The following is a 20,708-nucleotide window of genomic DNA, read 5'->3' on the forward strand; positions in this document are numbered from 1 at the left end:
TTTTAATCTGACTGAATAAGGTGGACCGTCATACTGTTGGTTATGTGTGTGTGGTTTTAGCTGTGCCGGTTGTTCCCGTTTAAGGGTTTGTGTGGAATTGAAAGTGGCTGGCTGTGCATGAGGGAGTGGCAGGTGGTGAGGGGTTATGCACCTGTGTACTTGTGTGAATTTGTTTGCTCATGTATGGGTAGGTTGTATGTGTGTTGGATGTGAGGTGTGTGTTGTGGAATGGTGTGTTTATTTGGCTGTATGTGAATATAACACAGCCACAACCACACGCACTCATGCACATGCACACATAGCATAATTAGGCTTAGTTGTGTGTGGAGATAGTTGTGTGTGAGCGTTACTGGGGGGATATTTGTTGCCAGTTGATGTTTCCATTGGGTGTTTGTGTGTGGCAGTAGTTGTATGTTTGTGTTTGTATGTGTGATTTATGGGTGTCTGTGTGTGGGAGAGTCATTATGAGTGTCTGCCTGGGTGGTTTCCATGTTTGTGGTCTGGGTTTATGTTGTGTGAGTCTGTACATGGCTACATAAAAAATAAAAGATTATGAGTTTGTGTATATGGGCGAGGATGTGTAGGTGTGTGAACATATGCATGCTTAGAGATAGGATTGTATCGTTGGGCTATACATCAGACCTGCCAAAGTAGCAGAAAATGCTATGGGCCTCATCAAGGCCTTGGTGTTATCACAGCAGCAATTGCGCCGGGATACCCCCAAGGCAAATAGCATTACCGAAACTCGGTACAGTGCTATTAACGCCATATTCTGAGTTGTGGTAAGGCTGTAATACCCCGTTTTAGGTGCTATTACCACCAGCGCTAATAGCCTCGGCAGTAATAGCGCCAACAATGGGCAAAAAGCTGGAGATTTACCTCCACCTCAAATCTCCAGCTTTATGCCCCAAACTCAGGGTTCGGTGGAGCTGTAATCTGGCGGCAATAGCGTTACCGCCACATTTATACCACTCTGCCCAACCCCTGATGACGCCCTATTCCTCTTATTATTGAAAATAGAACTGATTTAAAAAAAAGTTTACTCTTGTATATATAAATATGTACTTATGTAAGTAGGAGTGTATTGCAGTGGGTCAGCAGGAGGACTCTGGTCTTCCATTTTTAAATATTCTTTATCAAAAGAAAAGTGACTTAAAAACTCCTGACTTTCCCTAAACTATGGGTTTTCCCTACCTAACAAAAACTAACCAGGGTGCTCGTCATTGAGTCCAAACGGAAGATCTGTCCTTTGGCCAAACTAATCTAACCTCTCCCTGCAACTATCAAAACAACTATGGCACAGGAGAATGACTCCCTTCTCCTGTGGGCTGCTTCTCAGCATGTTCACTTTAGTAAGGCATTTGTAGGTTGTTTTTTGTAACTACTGTAATGAATACGGTGGAGTCATCACTGATCTCCCAGTACTAACCTCTTCCAATGTGGCCAGGGGACAGCAGACGCTACCTGATCCTGACTCTGGGGGCGGCTATATAAGGGAGGACTGCATGGGAGCAGACAGCCTCTGGGAGGATGTCATGGCTCCATCGGGTGAAACATGGTATCCCCCATTTTCCAATAAAAGAACCTCCACATGTCTGAATCCTTCATGGCCTATTGTCATGCATCAACTTCTTTTCCTATGAAGAACAGGGAAACCCCTACAAACCAACTTTGCAAACCTCATGGAATCACTTTTGACAACTATATTTATCCATCAAAATGTTTTATGCTTCTTCAAAGTTTTATTTTTATTATTGATTCAACTGAACTTAATCAGCTTTACAATATTTACACAATAAAATATTAACATCTTTAAAAAAGGAAGAATTACACCAATTACAATCATGGTAAAACATTAACATCTATAAAATTGGAATAAAACAATCAGTTTGTTATTTGCCGAAGCAAGGTGAGTTCATCTCAATTTTATTCTTCATCTAACTTTAAATCATTTAGGAAAGAAATAGCAGCAATTCTTAAAGTTACAATATGTCCACTATAGACCATCCACCACATTGATTCCACCGTCAAGTTTACAAAGTCTTGAAATATCTTTAAAAAAAAAGCTGTTCACGTTTACATCTTCATGTCACACATTCTGATATCAAGTGCCATATAGTCTCTGGTTCCTCAACTGGTGAATCCATTTTCACTTATGAACTATGGTTCTCAAAATCCTTGAACTACTGGGATGAAAAAGAGAGAATTGAACAAAAGAGATCATGAGTTTGATGAGAGTTCTAGTGTTTCCTGGCACACACCTGTGCTGGGAAATTTAAGCACTCCAAACAGGGAGACATTGACAGCTGCTGTGTGGACTAGCGAGCAAGAGCTGAACCTCATTACGAAGAGCATGGAACCCACGAGCCAGATCCAATATGTCATTTATTGGGTGGTAAAACAAGAGAAACCCTATGTTTCCCTATTCCTAAGAGTGGTTTCTGTGCCTTAACTAAAGATCTAAGGTGACTGTCAGGATGTCTGTCAAAGTAAAAGTGTTCACCGCCCTACGTGGAGAAAACCCTACTTCTGCCGCTTACACTATTACCTAAAGAGTAAACTTGTGTTCTGATACCAGGAGAATGTCTCCCTTCTCCTAGGTAATGGTTCAAGTCTCCATACCATGTTTCCTTGGTGAGTCAGAACAATGTCTCTCTTCTCCTGGTTGTCAGTTTCAAACAGCCTGGGGGAAGGTCTCCCTTCCCCAGGTAACAAAGTTTCAAAGTATTATTCACGTTGTAGTCCAGGATAATGCCTCCCTTCTCCTGCCATTCCATCTCAAACTGTCCATGGGAACGACTCCCTTCCCCGGGTTACAAAATTCCAAAACAATATTAAACAATGTTCCCTTTTCAGTGGGCCAAAAGAATGTCTCCCTTCTCCTGGCATTTGGTCTCAGTCTCAAAAAGACCTGTATTTGTATTTGCATTTATTTTATTTGTATAGCGTACCAAGCCCAGAGGCATCGGGGCACATTTCTTGGAGTTACATTTATTTATAGAATGTGTACGAGTTACAGTATTACCTATTACAGTACTACAGTTAAATAATGGATACTGTTAAGATATATTTACACAAGTGTTACAGTGGTGCGCTGAGGTGGTGAAATATACGTAGCCAGGTACATGGTGTCCAGTGTAGAGGGTACATATTTACATATAGCACAGAGTCATTGGACTAAGTGCATTGCAGATGGACAATGTGGTGGCTAGTGGTCTTGCTCTGCGAGCCAGATTTTAGTTGTGCTTCTAAAGGAGTGGAAGGACGATTTCAGTTCTAAGAGAGATGGGCATAGAGTTCTAAAGTTTAGCAACGAGAACGGGGACACTGCTTCACCCAGCCTTCTGCAACTTGAACCTAGGTATCATGAGGCAATGTGCTTGAGTCACTCTGCGAGGATGGTCAGAGGTTGTGCGCATGTATAGATGTCATAGGTAGCTTGGGGCATGGTTTGCGAAGTATTTTTGCGTAAAGGACAAAGATTTGAGCGCGTTTCTTTGGATGACCGATAGCCAATGTAAGCTATGTCTTGTATCAGAGATATGATGATTTCTAGGAATATTCAGCACTGCTCTAATGGCATTATTTTGGATTACTTGCAGTTTGTTAGTATTCCGTTGGCAAGTCCCTAAGTAGAGTGTGTTGCAGTAATCAAGTTTTGACAAGACCAGCATTCTGGATAGGGAAGTGCAATTGATGGGGGTTAGGAAAGGTGGATAGGCTGTAATAAGTTTGCATGTGTATGCAGCTGAGGAAATGATTGTGTTTTTTTGTCTAGTTAATGATAAGGTGGATTCAAGGTATACACCCAGGGTTTTAACGTCATTGGATACCTTAATGATATAGTCATCGATGATGAAGGAGTCAAAGTCTGGGCCTAGGTTGTTGAGTCTAGGTTGAGAGCCAAGGCGCAATAGCTCTGTTTTATCGTCGTAAGACAGAGCCCATGTTGTGCCATCCAGGCCTGGATGACGAGGTAAATATTGTTCAATGCTTTAGAGTCTTTTTTGTGGTCTCCAGTGATGGCAATGTGTATTTGGGTGTCATCTGCATAATTTGTGTAGGTGACACCCAAACGGTCGAGGATATCAAAGAGGGGCTTCGTGAAAATATTGTAAAGTGTTGGGGAAACGCAAGATCCCTGGTGCACTCCATACAAACCTGGTGCCAGTTCAGCAGCAGCCTATCGAGAGAAGACCCTCATAGATCTCTTCTCAAATAAGGATCCAATCCACATGGTGTCTTTGTCAGAAAAGTGAGCTGCAGAAATAAGATGGTTGCATAGTGTTTGGCGGTTGACCAGGCCAAGTGCAGCCGATAAGTCGAGTAAAAGGAGGATGGCCATTTTGCCATTGGGCCTCATTACGACCCAGGCGGTAAGGGTTTTACGGCGGCGTAAACAGCGCCGACCCTTACCGCCTGAGTACGAGGTCCCTTAGCGCCATGGCGGACTTAACACCTGCTTTTAGCAGGTGTTAAAATCCATGGCGCTAAGGGACCATGGAGTTAATTACGCCACCGTAATTTACGGTGGCGTAATTAACGCCTTCCCCACTCCCATTATGCCCTATTGGGCAAAAATGGGAATGGGGAAGGGTAAATGGGGATTGGGGACTTACCGCCCCGCCAAACTCGGAATGGGGCGGTAAGTCCGCCAACCACCATGGCGTAAACATAGTTTACGGCATGGTGGTAAAGTCACTGCCCAGAGGGGGGACATTTAGGCTACGGTAACATTTAAAGACGTAATGAAGGGGGTTTGTTTAAATCCCATGGTGGGGTAGTGATTAGTGATTAGAAGGCAGGTATATGTATGACCAGCGGGCGTCCGTCTAGTCTGTCTAGTCTGTCGTATATGTCCTGTGTATGTCAAATGTGAAATTACTGTACTGTTGATTGATTGCAATGTATTTTGCTTTACGCAAATTAGTAACTAAGAGGGAATCGCCTTTGAATTGATGAGTTTTGAGTAAACTGTTGATACAAAATTTGGTGGGAAAAGGTTGGATTGGAGCTTGCGTATGTGGTGCTCGCTCATACTAGTGGGAAGCTTAAAGAACTGTGTGAATATTGTTGGTGACAAAACTAAGAATGGAGGAAGTTACCCCACTTGCACATTTATGTAAGCAGCTGCCCAAGCAGGCAGTAAAATTGAAAAAAATACAGCCAGGAGTGCGTTAAGGGTACCGTCAATAAGATGTTTATGCCTTGTTCCCAGAACGGGTCACTGTCTAAGGCTGTTTTACAGCACATGACAACATTTCTACACGCCACATATACCGGCAAGAAGCTTGAGAACCGCCTTGCTTTTCTCGAACTTTGGAAAATGTTCGAGCAAGCGAAGGAAGAAGAACCACCCGCAGACTGGATATTAAATGTATGTACGGAGGGGGGAGAGACACCTACCGCGCCACCAGCCCTGCCGGAGCCAGTCATTGAGGGAATCAAGTCAGAGGGCCTTTACCCGTTGAGAGAGCTCAAAGCAGCCACAGGGTATAGTAACCCCGCATATGAGTCACCTACATGCACTAGTGATGAGACGAAAGAGAAGGAACAGGAAATTGATTTGGCCTCCACAGTCCCGAGGGACAAGGAGAGGCGCGGCAATGGAAGAAAGGATCAGGCATAGACTAGTGCACCTCTCGATAGAGAGAGAGAGGGAAAAAAGCGGAAAGGAAGTGATGAGTTAGCATTCGCAAAAGACAAATGGATGAAAGGACAGATAGCATTGAAATTAGATGGAAAAGGAAGTGATGACATAAGACCGAGTGAACGGTCTGATGAAGCGCAAAGAAAGGAAAAGGAGAAAGAACAGGAGATGAGAGACGAGAGGGTAAGAAAGAAGGATAGGTTGAGGTGAGAACAACTATATCGCGAAGAGCAGGGAATACCGCTCAGTCGCACACAATACGCTATCTATGAAAAGTACAGGCAGAACATGCTAAAGTTGGAGGAAGAAAGGAGAGTGCATGAAAGGAAAGTGAAGGAGCGAGAAGATAAGGATATTAGAAGGGCAAAGGAACGTAGAAACGAATGAATGAGAGAAGTAGATACGGCTAGAGAAGAAGCAAAGAAGCAAAAAGAAATAAATGAGGAAGCATAACGCAAGCGTAGACAGAGGGCACGAGATCTTGAGTATTTGGAGCGGGAAGTCATTAAACCCAATCCTGTTGTAGACTGGGAAGACATAGAAGAGTTCTTTCCTGCAAGCGATTCGGTACCAGGTACAAGCAGGACAAATGTTGACGATAACTTCGACACCAGAAGCATCGGGGAAACAATTGATAAAATATATGATGAGATGGGGCTGGAACTAATTTCCCAAGGGGGAAGGGAGGATGAGCGCTTAGAGAGCACTCAGCTATATGACACAGAGGATGTCACCCGAAGTAGCGGGAGCAGGGGACTGTCCCTAGATAGGCTAGAAATTGGGCAGAACGAAGATGATGCAAGAAGTTGTGTAAACTGGGAGTATTCAGAGTCTGACTCCGGTGGGGAAACGGAGGAAGTGGCACATGACGAAGGGAGACGGTGCGAAAAACAGCTCCTTAGGGACCAAGAGGTACGATGGTCAGATGCCAGTGGGTCCACGAGTAGGACACCAAAGTCCGCTGGACAGTCCAGCCGACATAAAGAAGCACCCTACGGTCAGAGGGGGACGTCAGCACCTGCCTATGCGGACAGGTTGGGGCATTGCCAGGTAGACAGCAAGGCGGGGACGCCACCCCGGCGAAAGACCGCAGAGGTACGGGGAAGGAGAAGGAGGATTGTGCATTCCAATTCCCACTGCTAGAAAAGGGGGGAGAAAGACCAAAATATATCCCATGGCCGCATATGGACTGAGAAAACCTGAAAAATTAACTTCCATTGCTGACATCGGGAGCTGGGAAGTGGATACACAAGTTACAGAAAAAGACGGGGGGTGTCATCCTAGCCATAGGGGACAGTAAGGGGATACTAATTGCTATACTTGGTGAAAGAGCAGATGACGTGTGGAAAAGGGCGGGATACCCTAGAGTAACCATAACTGACACCTCCCATGAAGGGGCGCCATTTAATAACTGTAGAGCAGCCGTGTGGAAAGCACTGCGTACGCTATATCCAGACACATCTGATATGGGAGCTATAATGACTCAAAAAATGAAATAGTCAGAGGATCCGTTGCTTTATATCCATAATTTTCAAGATGCATGGGTGCTCGAAACGCATGAATCTTGGACGAAATCCATCCCTGTGTTTTACCATACATTGTGCCAAGGGTTACCAGAACCGGTGCAAAAACAGCTCAAGAAATTGGTAGGAATAGAAGCTAAACCTGGGCCAAAATCCAGTTGACGATTGCACTTTAATGTAGATTGTTTGCAAGAAAAGAATCGAAAGAAGGAGGCAACGCGTAAGGGAGAGTAGGTGAAGCTGGTGCAAAGGAAGCTCTCTAAGTATGCTCTCGAGGGAGCCATGCTCACCAGCCCAGCCGAGATAAGTGCACAAAATGTGACTAACTCATCACAGAATAATCAGGGTAACACAGTTGTTTACCCAAGAGGAAGGGGTTTTGGAGGAAGAGGATGGCAGAGTAATCAGGGAGGATTTTGGAATAACCAAGGAGGGTTTCAGAATGTTCAAGGTGGTGTCCAGAACACACAGATGGGCAGTCCAGCTACATTAAATGGACAAATGGCCCTACCACCTCCAGTTTGTTGGCTGTGTGGAGTGACAGGACATGTGGCGTGCATGTGCAGAAGCCAAAGCATATGGCAAAACAGCCAAGGGATGGGGGCAGGCATGGTGAATCAACCTGCTATCCCGCAACAGGGCAATGCACAAAATTATACCGTGCAGCAGCAGGCGTCAGGCTTGCAGCAAGGTACACAGCAAGTGGTTCAACCACCGAACATGGGAAATTTGCCACAGGGACAACCCCAGCATGCACCGCCACAAATGGCTCATGGCACTAATTCTGGTGGGGGAATTAACCCCGGAAATGGGGGAAACCCACAACTATACAGTGGACCGAACCTGTGTATGAAATAGGACGGCTCACAGGGGACTCTGATGTGTTCTATCCTATCATTGACACCAGACCCTTACAGGGAACCTAGGGTAAATGTCACCATAGGGGGGAAAGAATATTCCTTCTTAGTTGACACGGGTGCAACGTGCTTGTGCATACGAGAAGGCAAGTTCTCCTTGTCCGGCAGGCTATAGATACCCAGAGTTTTACTGGAGCTCAGAGTAGAGTTCCCTTTACTGATGCACTCCCAGTCTCTGTAGGAGAGTGCAAAACGAATGTACCTCTATTATATTCACGTCAGTCCCCAGTAAATATCATGGGTCAAGACTTGATGACAAAGGTGAATATGACCATGTGCTCCACCCCAGGAATGCATTATTCAAACGTGTGCGAAATGATCAGAGCATACTCTGGACGTGCAGCCATGAGAGCTATACCGCTGGAGCCGGAAGTTTCCGCATATGGCGTACGAGTGCTTATGGCGGGATTGCCAGGCCTCGCAGACAAAACTATGAGAAACCCTGATGAGTGTCTATTCAGACCAAGAATACCCATGCACGAAGAGGCGGGACAAGTATTTCCCTTAATGATACAACCTGCCACAGTACGAGGAAAAGTGGTATTGGTTGAAGGATATGACGATGAAGGCAGACCATGGGGTGCGATTATTGCCATTGAAGAAGGGTATCGAGTGACTGACGTCACCGATGATGATCTGTTCAAAGAACACCCTCACCTAGAAGAGACAAGAGTGGAAGTGAGTCTCATATTTTGGGTCAAAATTATCAGAAGGGAGGTACCACAGAGAATGATGTTGGCACAAATAAGTCCAGAATACTTTGATAATGACATGGCCCAAGTGCCTGCCGTAGTATGGACTACAGGGCCCTATGATGTAGGTCTCCTGAAAGTGGCGGGTGAAGTGAAAAACAAATTGAAACCAGGAGCAATTTTACCACGAGCGCGACATTTTCCCATGTCCAGAGAGGCAGATGAAGAAATTGCGAAGACAATCTCTGCCATGATGGAGCAGGGCATCCTAGTGACGTCAGCATCACCTTGCACCACAGTGATTTACCCTGTCAAAAAATCAAAGGGAGGGTCTTGGCCTTTAATCCAAGATTTACAAGCATTAAATAATATTGTTGAAGCCGAGTTCCCTCTAGTCCCGAAACCCTCCACAATTCTGTGCAACATACCCACCGAGGCAAAACATTTCACGGTGATCGATTTGAAAAATGCATTCTTCTCAATCCCGTTGCACTGTGACTCGCAAGACTTGACATCATTTACTTTCAGACAAATGCGCCTGAAAAGTACAAGGTTGCCACAGGGGTATTGTGAATCCCCGTCTATTTTCAATAGAGTCCTGCAAATGGACCTAAGCAATATTGCGGTGGACAGTGTTGTTTTGCAATATGTAGATGACATCCTGATCTGCAGCACCACTGAAGAGCAATGCAGGCGTGATTCTGTCCAACTATTGACTATACTGGCTGAGAAGGGATACAAGGTTGACAAGGAAAAGTTGCAGTATTGCCAACAGGAGGTGTTGTACATAGGGCAACTGATTTCACATGAGGGAAAGAAGGTAACCCCAGAAAGGTCTGAAGCCATCATGAACACGGCCAAGCCGCACACGATAAAACAAATGCAAAGCTTCTTAGGCCTGTGCAATTATGTCTGAGCATGGGCTACAGCTCGTATACCAAGCCCTTGCTACAGGCCCTTAAAAAGGCCCAGGCAACAAGAGAAATTGAATGGAATGAAGCAATGGAGAAGGGGTTTACAGAACTCAAGGGGGCAATTTGTAAGTCCCCAGTTCTCGGGATTCCTAATTATGCAGAGGAATTCTATCTGTTCTCTCATACTGATGGTAATTTTATGACGGCAGTGCTCGCACAACGAACCTTGCTGGGGTACAAGCCCCTAGCATATTACAGCAGGAGTCTGGACCCGGTCATGAAGGGTCACTTCCCATGCAAACAAAATCTAGCTGCTGTCGCGTTTGCCATCGAGAAGGCGTCATCCATTGTGATGGGGTGCTCCATGACATTGTATGTTGAGCACTCACTATTCACCATACTGGAGAAGCCAAAGGGCACATTGACGTCACAGAGAGCATCCGCCTATGAGGTGATTAGGTCCCAACCCATCGATCAAAATAGTGCGATGTAAAACTGTAAACCCTACTATGTTCATAGTTGAGCCAGTCACTGAGGGAGAACCGGTGCACGACTGTGCGAACTATGAGGAATTCTATGATGAGATCCCCATGGTAAAGGAAAATGCCCTGGCAAGTGGAGAGATTGTCTTTATTGACGGGTCTTCGAGAATTGACCAAGAAGACGGACAAAGGTATACAGGCACGGCCGTGGTAAAACAAATAGCGAATGGAGAGTTTCAAGTACTCGTTAGTGCACAAATTCCATCTCACTATTCAGCACAAGCTGCAAAATGATTGGCATTGATACTCGCCATTGAGAATCATGCAGACCAGGAAGTAACGGTGTACAGTGACACCGCCTATGTGACATCTACAGTTCACGCAGGACTAGCGTGCTGGAAAAGGAGGGCTATCTCCTAACGGACGGACAGAGACAGGCTGATAAAAGCACTACAGCTCCCAGTGGGAATAGCGGTCGTGAAATGTGCCACTCATACCAAGGGGACAGATTTTGTGTCATGTGGAAACCAAGAAGCAGACACGGAAGCCAGGCGCATGGCATCCAAGAATGAAACAATCATGGACGTGGAGGTGGCATGTACCCATGAAAGAATGATGGTAGCACAAGCCATTCCAGAGGTCTATAGCAATATGGGGCAGACTCAGCTAATGGAGCTCCAAGGGGAGGCACCACAGGAGGAGAAGAATTTGTGGAAGCATCGAGGGTGTTCTTTAAACCCCTCTGACGGACTGTGGAGACAAGACAGCACTGGTAAACCAGTAATGCCTGTCATCCTTCTAAAGGTAGTGTTAGAACAGCTTCACTACCCCATACACATGTCAAAGGAAAATCTTGCTGCAACGCTCGCAGAAGACTGGTTCACACCGAATTTAGCTGAGCATATGTTGCATTTTTTATGGTAAACTGCATTATCTACAGTCAATTCACCTCTGGGCACACGTTAAAAGTAGTAAGAGGAATCATCCCCAGACCAAATGGACCTTTCCAGCACCTGCATATCGATTATGTTGATATGATCCAGGTGTGTAATGGGTACAGGTATTTAATTGTGGTGGTGTGTCCCTTTTCAAGATGAGTAGAAACAGGTCCCTGTACACACCCCGATGCAACCTGTGCCGCAAAGTTCCTGCTGAGGTAAGTGTTCCCTAGATGGGGGGGTGCGAGGTAATGAGATCAGATAATGGGGTCCATTTTGTAAATTCAGTTTTCGAACAGATTAGCTTGTTGTAGTTCTCATCAGCGTATCATCCTGAGGGGAATGGGATATGTGAACGAATCAACGGCTTGCTTATGGAAAGGATAGAAAGGATAGAAAGTTGAAGCTCACACTAAGGAAGGGATGGTTGCACTGTCTACCACTGTATGCTCTTCAGAACCAGCCAGGCTCCGACCATCATCTCACGCCGCACGAAATAGTTACTTGTAGAAGGATGAGGACCCCTCTTACCCCCCGAGACAGAGCTAGATGTGATGCCCAGCCAACTAGAGAGGTAGTAGGAGAAGAAATGAAAGCCTATCTGGACTGTTTGACATCCAGCACCTTTGTCATTTTAGGCCAGCTGCAGCGGCGGCGGAAAGAGGACAGCACAGCACAAACCACAACAGATAGTGCTGATGCAGGCGCAGCTCACAGCCTTTGTGCGCCCCTTGTGTTCCCTGGAGACAGCGTCCTCGTAAGAAACTTTACCAGAAAATTGTGGGACAAGCCAAGCTTTAATGGCCCTTTCATCGTAGAGGACTGCACCCCATCCGCTGTCAAGCTCAAAGCAGGAGAGCCTGGATCTTCCTAAATGACATTAAGCCATTTGTAGGAGAGAGCCCTCCTGCTGCACCTAACTCCGAAGAATCTACAGACAAAGGAGAAGAACCTCAGCACATGCGGACAAGATCCATGACGAGGAAGAAGGACGCATGAGCAGCAAAATAAAGGCAAAAGAACGCTGGGTGAATTGTGGCTTTTAAAACAAGACATTTCCTCAAAACCAGAGAAAGAGTAAAAGGACAGAAAACGGACACTCTGTGCATCCTAGTTGCAGGGTAAAGAGAAGCACATCCAAAGCCACAACAACAGTGGTAAAATTAACGTTTTAAATCACGTCACGCCCAAGTAGTACAGGGAATCAAGACTATGATAGACTGCCAATAAAATATTCTCTGAGAGCGTTACGCAGTATCCTGAAGCAACCAGTATCAAGACTTTCTTTACATACCTAATGGTACCCCCCAGCAGAAGCCTCAAGTGGGATGTGCTCACATACTTTCAATTGTTGGTGCTATCATATCGGTCACTCATAGGAAGAGAAACAAGTGTCACAGAATTCATTCAACATCCAGATAACAAGAAGGTAATCTGGCAACTGCTGATTGTCATCACAGAAGCTTTCACTGAGCTGCCTGAATACTGTGAAAAGGGCACAAATGCGCCCACCTCAAGTGATCATCGATGAACTGACCTATACCATATTTTTCCGAATCATAGAGGACTGCCCAGGACTTGTCGGTAGAACCACAGATACACTAACCTTTATCAGAGATCCAAGAAACAATGAATTTCTCAACCAAGTATGGTACAGATTAAATTACTTGGTTGCAACCCACGCAGCAGGAAGGTGTAAAACTTGTTTGTGTCAAAAGAAGGGCTTGTGATCGGGTCCCAGCAAAACAAAGCAGATGTCTCTGTCTCCCGCGGATACGCAGCTTGCACACAATGTTATGCTCAGACTAGTCACAGACTATCCAGAATTGGTGGGAAGGCCTTCTGATGTTGACACTGTCACCTTCGTAAGAGATCCAGCCAATTTCCTACACATGAGGACCCGTCTCCATGGTATCATGCTCCACGTGGAGCTGTCCAATTTCCAGTGAGAATTCCCAAGGAGTTTCCAGTGAGACAGTTCGCCGAGAGACAGATCGAGGAAAGTGCAAGACTGTTCACGCTGCAAGAAAGGCCTGTGATCTAGAGGCTAGAGAATCAGAGCAAATGTCATTAACACCAGAAGACAGCCAATACGCATATCGTGTTCTCTTTCACCTCATTGAAAACTTTCCAGAACTAGTGGGCAGACCCAACAACATTGATGTGCCCACTTTTCTCAGTGATCCAGCAAAAAACATGCAACTAAACAGGCTCCTGAGGGCAATTGCAGCACAACTAAGAAGCAACTATGGGCATCCACTGCTGAGGAGAGCCTTAGGGGGAGGAAATCCAAAATAGAATTTTGTCGTCATCATTTCACTGTCGAGCAGATAGAGAAAAGAGACACTGTTCTTCAACTTGTCACTGAGAGACCGAAAAAAAGGAGCAGACCCAAGGACTTCGCCATCCTATTGTCCTTTTTCTTCATTTTTTTTAATTTTGCCTATTTTTTCATATGTTCACTGTTATTTTTATTTTTGTTTTTATTTTTACAAGATTTTATTTTTGTGTGATTTTTAGTAGTTCCTTCTTTTCAACCTTTCACAGTGAACACATTCCTGCATGTCCTCAAGGCCGAGGCAAATTGGAATTGTGCCCGGAGACGGTGTTTACTATAGAAATGCAGGATGAATGTGATGTGCTAAAACGGTAGCCTAATCCTTCTCCATAGTTTAGCAAATGCAACTGTGCTGCATATGCAGAGACTACTGTCTTCACTCGTGAGAAGGGACATTTGACTAGCACTCATCACTTTAGTAGTTACTGAACTTTAGAGCAACAAGATCAGAATAAAGAAAGAAATAAACAATTGACTATGGACTTGATCGACATGGGGGCCCAGAACAGTAACTTAGTTGTACCCCAAACAGAGAGACGCCCCCACTTCCCTGGAAGGAAATGCTGCCAACTATCATACCAGACTATTATGTGTATATGCATAGTAATTATCATTGTGTTTTTATCCTTGACTATAAGAACTGCATTTTTTATTGGTGCACGAGGTGTCCCGATGTCAATGCATCCATCAGATACAGAACGTCTGGGGCCTACGAAAGCACCCAGACCTTATATAGTAATCCATGTTCCGAGAAGAACTGATGATAAAGCGAAGAATGTGCAATTGAATGTAATTAGCAGTGACTCATACACACGTGAGGTTATGAATGGAGAGAAAAGCTGGAGACAGGGTCAGCACGGAATGAATGATAATGTAGCACTGGCCACGGCATGCACCCACACACAGAAAGCACATAAACAAGGCCAAGTGTCAGTGGCTACAGGGCCTCCAACGAAGGCAGTCGAGAAGAAGAAACCGCCTGCCGAACAATTAATTCCAGAGAATAGTGGAAGTGACCAAGAAAAGCCAAGTGAAACACCAAAGATGGGAGAAATAGCAAAATACCTCAAAAGAACGGAAGTGGACACGAAGAAAATCACAGAGAAGACACAAATGCTAATAGATTATTTGTTCCCATTTATAGTCAGAGCAAAGAAACTGCACGAGGAGCTGAAAAACAGGATTACAGAAACTATGACAGCAAGCACACGAGCTCCAACGCAAGGGGCAAGCCGCAGGCCTACAACACAGTCACGCGTGGGGAAGTCAGTAGACAGCAGGTGGCCAGGGGAAGCTTATGACAGACTACAAGATGAAAAGAAGGAAAGCACAAAACCGTCCCTTACCACAGCGATACAGTCAAGGCAGCCTGATCCACCGAGATACCCGAAGTGGAAAAGCAGCACTGACGCATTCAGAGACGTAGTAATAGAGAATTACAGGAGAATGCTGAGAAGCAAGAGAAGCCTGAATGAAGATAACAATGAACCTAATGACTACCTGGACAGCACAGCCCATCTCGGAAACAACATATGGTACCAGCACATGAAGGAAGTTGGGCGAAGGCAGTCGAAAGGCGATTGCTTCGTCTGCGCTCTAATACCATACAGCATGGGAAAATCCAAGATCTTTGTGGCTGTAGAAATTGATGTCCCTATAGCACACTGTGTGTCACACGTAGCAATGTGTAACACCAGAGGACAATTTATGGGAAGAGACGCCGTGTTGATATGGGCCAACGAAAAGGATTACCTGGATGAAGATGGCTACGTCCAGGACATTAAAACAAGAAACCCAGCGCACACCAGAAATCATGTGATCAGGTACGAGAACCCTTGCGTCAAAGAATCAGGGATAAGATGGGAAGTTAACCGCCAGACTGAACGTTCGAGGGAAGACTGCAGAAGAGGCTCAAATCTGGAAGAACAGAGGCCAAATGCAGATCTGGGGATCAGTGGTCTCCTCAGATGGATGGGAAGACGGAGTAGTAATCTGCCGAGCGTGGATGGTCCTTGGAGCCTGCAAGGAAGCAATAGAGAATTCACAGAGGTTATGCAAATCTCTGTGGCCAAAGCTAGTAAAGTTATTAACATGGGTCGAAGATAGAGGGGGACCCCTGCAGATAGTGCCACTGGAGAGCCCAAAACTATGCTTCAGAAACAATGGCACAAGGAAGATGGGAGAGAATCAAAACTGCGGACGAATCTTTGAAGTTCCGGGAATGACCCAAGCAACCGCAGATATTATGGACCATTACTGGGCGTGTGGATCCAAGGCATACATATGGCTGCCGAAAAACTGGGGAGGCATATGCACACTAGTGAACGTCCACGTTCCCGCATTAGTGATCCCTAAGAATGACCTAAAGTTGGACAGTTTCCCGAAAGCAGATGCTCATCTAAGAAGAAGATGATCTGTGGAACTGGTATCCAGGATGAAGAGGGAAAATTACTTTTCTCACAAATCAGAAGAGGCATTCCATGCAATCCCGTACAAACAGGCTGTTCAGCCTCACCTCAACAGTATTCACAACACTACTCCTGCCCCACATCCAAGATGGAGTGAATGCTAAATGGTTGCAGATAACCAGATGGGAGTTATTGCAGACCATCAATACCACTATAAAAGGATTCAACGCGATCAAAGAAGAGTTGAGAGCAATCAGACTGATGACCCTCCAAAACAGATATGTGCTTGACATGATCACTGCGATGGATGGAGGTGTTTGTGCAAAAATCAAAGAATCATGTTGCACATTTTTACCATCACACAATGAAGAAAACGGAACCCTAACAGAGGCCATAAGCATGTTGACAACTCTAAAAAACCAGATGACCGATGAAACGGATGAGGTGGACGATGACAGCTGGTTTGGGAAACTATTCTCATGGGTCCCGCAATGGATGGCTGATATATTCAGGTTCCTGGGAGCCCTACTAGCCATGGCACTGCTAGGATTCTGTGTTATCAAGATAATCATCACACATTCCCAGAAAACTGCAAAGAAAGACATTGGGATGAAAATGATGGTCGATGTCGAGCCAGGCTGGAAGCCAAGAGACCTGACAGATGAAGAAATCATGGACTTTGTGAAGGCCATCGAATTTGCGCCAGAGGGAACGAAGTTCACATATCCTAAAAAGCAAAGAAGGTATTAAGGAAAGTGGATCTACTGCAGTCCAAACGGACGGTGCCAGCATATGACCTGGAACAAAGATGAACATGTCAAAACAGCAGGAAGTTTGAAAGGCATGATACAAATAGGGACTCCAAAGAGTCACATGTTCACGCCTTCATGTACCAATCCTGAAGATGATGAACAAAACACTGAAGAATCAAAAAAAATAGAGGAGAAGAACGAAGCAGAAGTGGTCGATAAACCGACCATATGGGGGAGTGTAAAGGAGGCCCCAGACATGACCTGCACCCTTGCCCCTCATTTCGAGCTACCAAGAGGGTACTCACCAAGGTATGTGACGTATGAGGAGCAAAGGAACCGACAGAGAGCTGCACTGGGACTCCGCCCTGTGTACATAAGAAGATCCGTACCGGGTGAAGCAACCATAACTCAACAACCCTGGGCAGCACAGTACCCTATCAGACAGCCATACCAGCCGCTGATATGAAATGAGGCATACCTACACACGGTCCATGAAGAGACCCCAAAAGCTATAATGGAAGGCCAGTGGAAATGACACAAGGGCCTGAACAGACTCATGAATGAGCAAAGGTGGCTATTGAAGACAAGCATGTCAGTGCAAGTAGCTATGAAAATAAATGTAATGTACTCAGAGAAGAGACAATGTTAAAATGTAAGGAAATGGTGCTATGAGACAAGATGGAAGCAACCATCCTATTAAACGTGTCTAAATAGGCTTGAAACACAAGATGCTAAGAAATCGATAGTGCTTGCAATGCTCAGTAGAAGATAGAGAGGCAAGTGCCAATCATATATCTACCTCAATAAGGCACATTATACAAGTACAACTCCATTTTGTAAAAGCAGAAAGGTACCCAGGCAGCCAGAAGCCTGACAGGCCACGTTCCGAAACCCAGCCAAAGGCAGGAGAAGGAGCGGAATCGAAACTCAGCAAAGAGCGACTCATGCTTAAGAAATCGAGGTCAACCAGAGAAGGGGAGGAGAGCATGAGCTCACAAGACTCCAAGTACAGAGCATACCAGCCCGCCGTGAAGGTCAAGATAAGAGAGGCCCATGCAGGTGGCTAGGCTGACACAGAATTAAATACACAAAAGGCTAGAAACTGAAGCAGATTCACGGTGAACCAACACGTGACCAGCCAGGCGCGAAGAGGTACCACCACCTGATTTCATCCAGAACCCGAGGATGCCATAACTTTTCCTGATAAGAGGCTACAGTTCCGAGGCCATACCCAGCCAACTAATTGACACATAGCCCTAAAACACTGATTGATGGAAAGGAGGAAGGGTGAATCTTGTGGCACTAGGCACCTGGCTGTCTATTCTGCATGCTGCTAATTAAAGTGGAGATTTATGTTTAGGGGTGTAACTTGCCCAATCACAATGGACCATGTAATCTAGGGTCCTATAGACACTGTAACCAATGAGACGTCGTACTTGTAGTGACGTCAATCACGTGTGATGTAGAGGGATGGAGGTAGACGCCCACCCGATAAGAGTTATCCAATCCACATGCTTTATTTCTATATACAGATATAGCACCTATACTTAAGTTACCTTTCCCAACCAATTATATTGCATGATGATTTTTTATAGAGACTAGACGTCAGTGATGACGATTTTTACCTATGAGAATTGCTGTTCTACCAAAGTTTGTGGAAGTCGGAGCGAGACCGGTGATCGCACTAGAGCTGATTCCCATTTGTTTCCCTGTTTAATGTATGTATCATTAAACTGACTTCCCTTTGCCAAACTACTGAGTCCTCGTTATTGAGTCGTGTCGTAGTAAGTGAATCCAGCACCCCCAGTCCTCACATGGTGCAGCTATCTTCCCTTACAAGTTCTAGAGGGTGAGTGCTGACCTATGGGCCCGTCAGTGATTTCCTCCCCTCCTGGACACTTCTGCTTTACATCAAAAGACAGTCTTAGAGTCAAAGTAAAGATTGGAAAACGACAAAGGGACTAAAGGAAGTAGGGGTGTGATTTGACCTGGTATGCTATCCCATAGGTAGTTGTCCTTCTCCCTAGCTGGGGATTCCTTCCCCATGAGATGCTCCCTTATCATACCACCACCAGTGGGACTATCGGGTAGCAACCTCAACACCCAGGCCTCATGGAAAAGGCCTACCCTGTGGAGAGAAGCGACAAGAGCAAGTAAATCGTCAAAAGGCATACAATGCTAGATATTATAAATGATGCAAACTGATGAAATACTTTGAATAAATCATTGGTCAGATTGTTTAATGTGTTGGGGTTGGCAGCAGTAAAAGAGATACAGCGATTACTACTCCTAGCTGAACTCAAATGGCACTGATGAGCACAATGTACTTAAGACAATATATATATTTCAGGATCAGCAGTAGTGGCCCTGCAGGGTTACATGTCTTTCCATCAAATTTTTGCCATCGAGGGTAAGTACCATCACATTTCTTCCAACGAAAAAATGTGCATCGAATGCATTTATTTTATTTTTTTATTTTCTGAGGGGTCCCCCCAAGCCCATGTTTTTAAATCTTAAAACACACACACCAGACAAAATTAACCCTTTACCCCACAGAAATATGTATTTGATTCACATTTTTTGTTGGAAAACATTCAATGGAAAAACCCTTGATGGAAAAATGTTTGATGGAAAGTCTGCATACCCCCTGCAGTTGTGGTTCAGTTGGCTTTCCAATTGGAAAACAGTTTTTGGGTGGCTTTTAACCTGTGGACCAATCAGCGGGATAGTAGTATCTGCAGACCCTGGGCTAGGGAGGCCATTGGCCAATCAAGAAATGCGAGGTGCGTCAATGGGGAGTGGGAGTGGGACACCCAAGTGTGATAAGCGGTATCCCTCTTCCTTCAACATCTTTTCCCCATCCACTTGCATAAGACATTCAAAAACACTGCCCCCCCTTTTCTGACACAAAATTTCCCAGAAATTCTTCTCCACATCCCTCTGATTATTATTTTCCACACTCCCAACCTGATCAGATAAAATAATACAGTTCCCACAATCCCCCTTGTTTATTTCACGATTTCAGCTACTCCCATTTGCCCCGCAAACACTAGCAATCGCGTCGAAAGTGACACACAATTACAGTTGCCATAAACCCTCCTACTCATTTCAAAAACCCTCCAGAACCCACCCTTCTGAAATCATCCCCCCCCCCCTGAGAACAAAGACTATAAATCCCTGTAGCACCTCTACCTCATCCTGTCCCGGAGGATGCTCTGACACTCCAACCCCTCCCCTTTCCAACACTTACACTGTTTTACCTCATGAAAGACGACAGACTTGTGATAAAAATGTTTACCCAACATGTCCCGATCCCAATACAAGGGTCAGGCAAAGCCAGGCAATTGACTTAAATCACAAACACCTGACAGCCCTTCCTTTTCCCCACAGGGATAAAAGGTGGAGCAAGAGAGCACAGTATGAGGAAGGCAGACTGCACAACGAAGCAGCTATCCAGACCTAACAGTTCAAGAAAAGGAGAAAGGCAGCAAAGATTGGGAGGCCGATGAAGAGAGACACAGCCTTGCTCTGCTCGACAAAATCCTGCTAAAACTCTGCAGAAGGAATCGTAAGACCGAGGACAATAAGCCCAAATGTCATGCAGCAGATGTCAATGTTACACAGAGCATATTGATGCTGATATGCCGGAGAGAGGGAGACTCCTGCTTCTGTGGTACTGGCCTTGACTGCAGTGAAGGGAAAACCTAAGAGGTTCATCAAAGCTGGTGAGTCGAAAGGGGAACCAATAAGAACAGGCTGTTATGAATTAAAGTTGCAAAGTGGCAAAGTGAGAGAAGTTCAAAAAACTGTAAAATTGTAAAGGGGAGACCATCTGCAGAAGGGGACCGGCACCACGTGGGTGCTTCTCCGAGAAACTTTGGTCGATCCCCATCTGAGTGAAACTACATATACCAGAAGTCCATAGGAGAGCCTCCAAGATAGATCAAAGTGGTCATACAGGTCAAGCAAAATCCCTGTACAGTTGAAAGCCTTTGACCTAAGAACTATAAAGAAAGCAAGGACATTGAATCCCACAAGATGAGAAAGCAAGGGAAGTGAATCCTATAAATATTGAACGTAAATGTTAATGTGAA

The sequence above is a fragment of the Ambystoma mexicanum genome, chromosome 12, assembly GCF_040938575.1.
Source record: "Ambystoma mexicanum isolate Mex_15411 chromosome 12, UKY_AmexF1_1, whole genome shotgun sequence".
NCBI lineage: Eukaryota > Metazoa > Chordata > Amphibia > Caudata > Ambystomatidae > Ambystoma > Ambystoma mexicanum.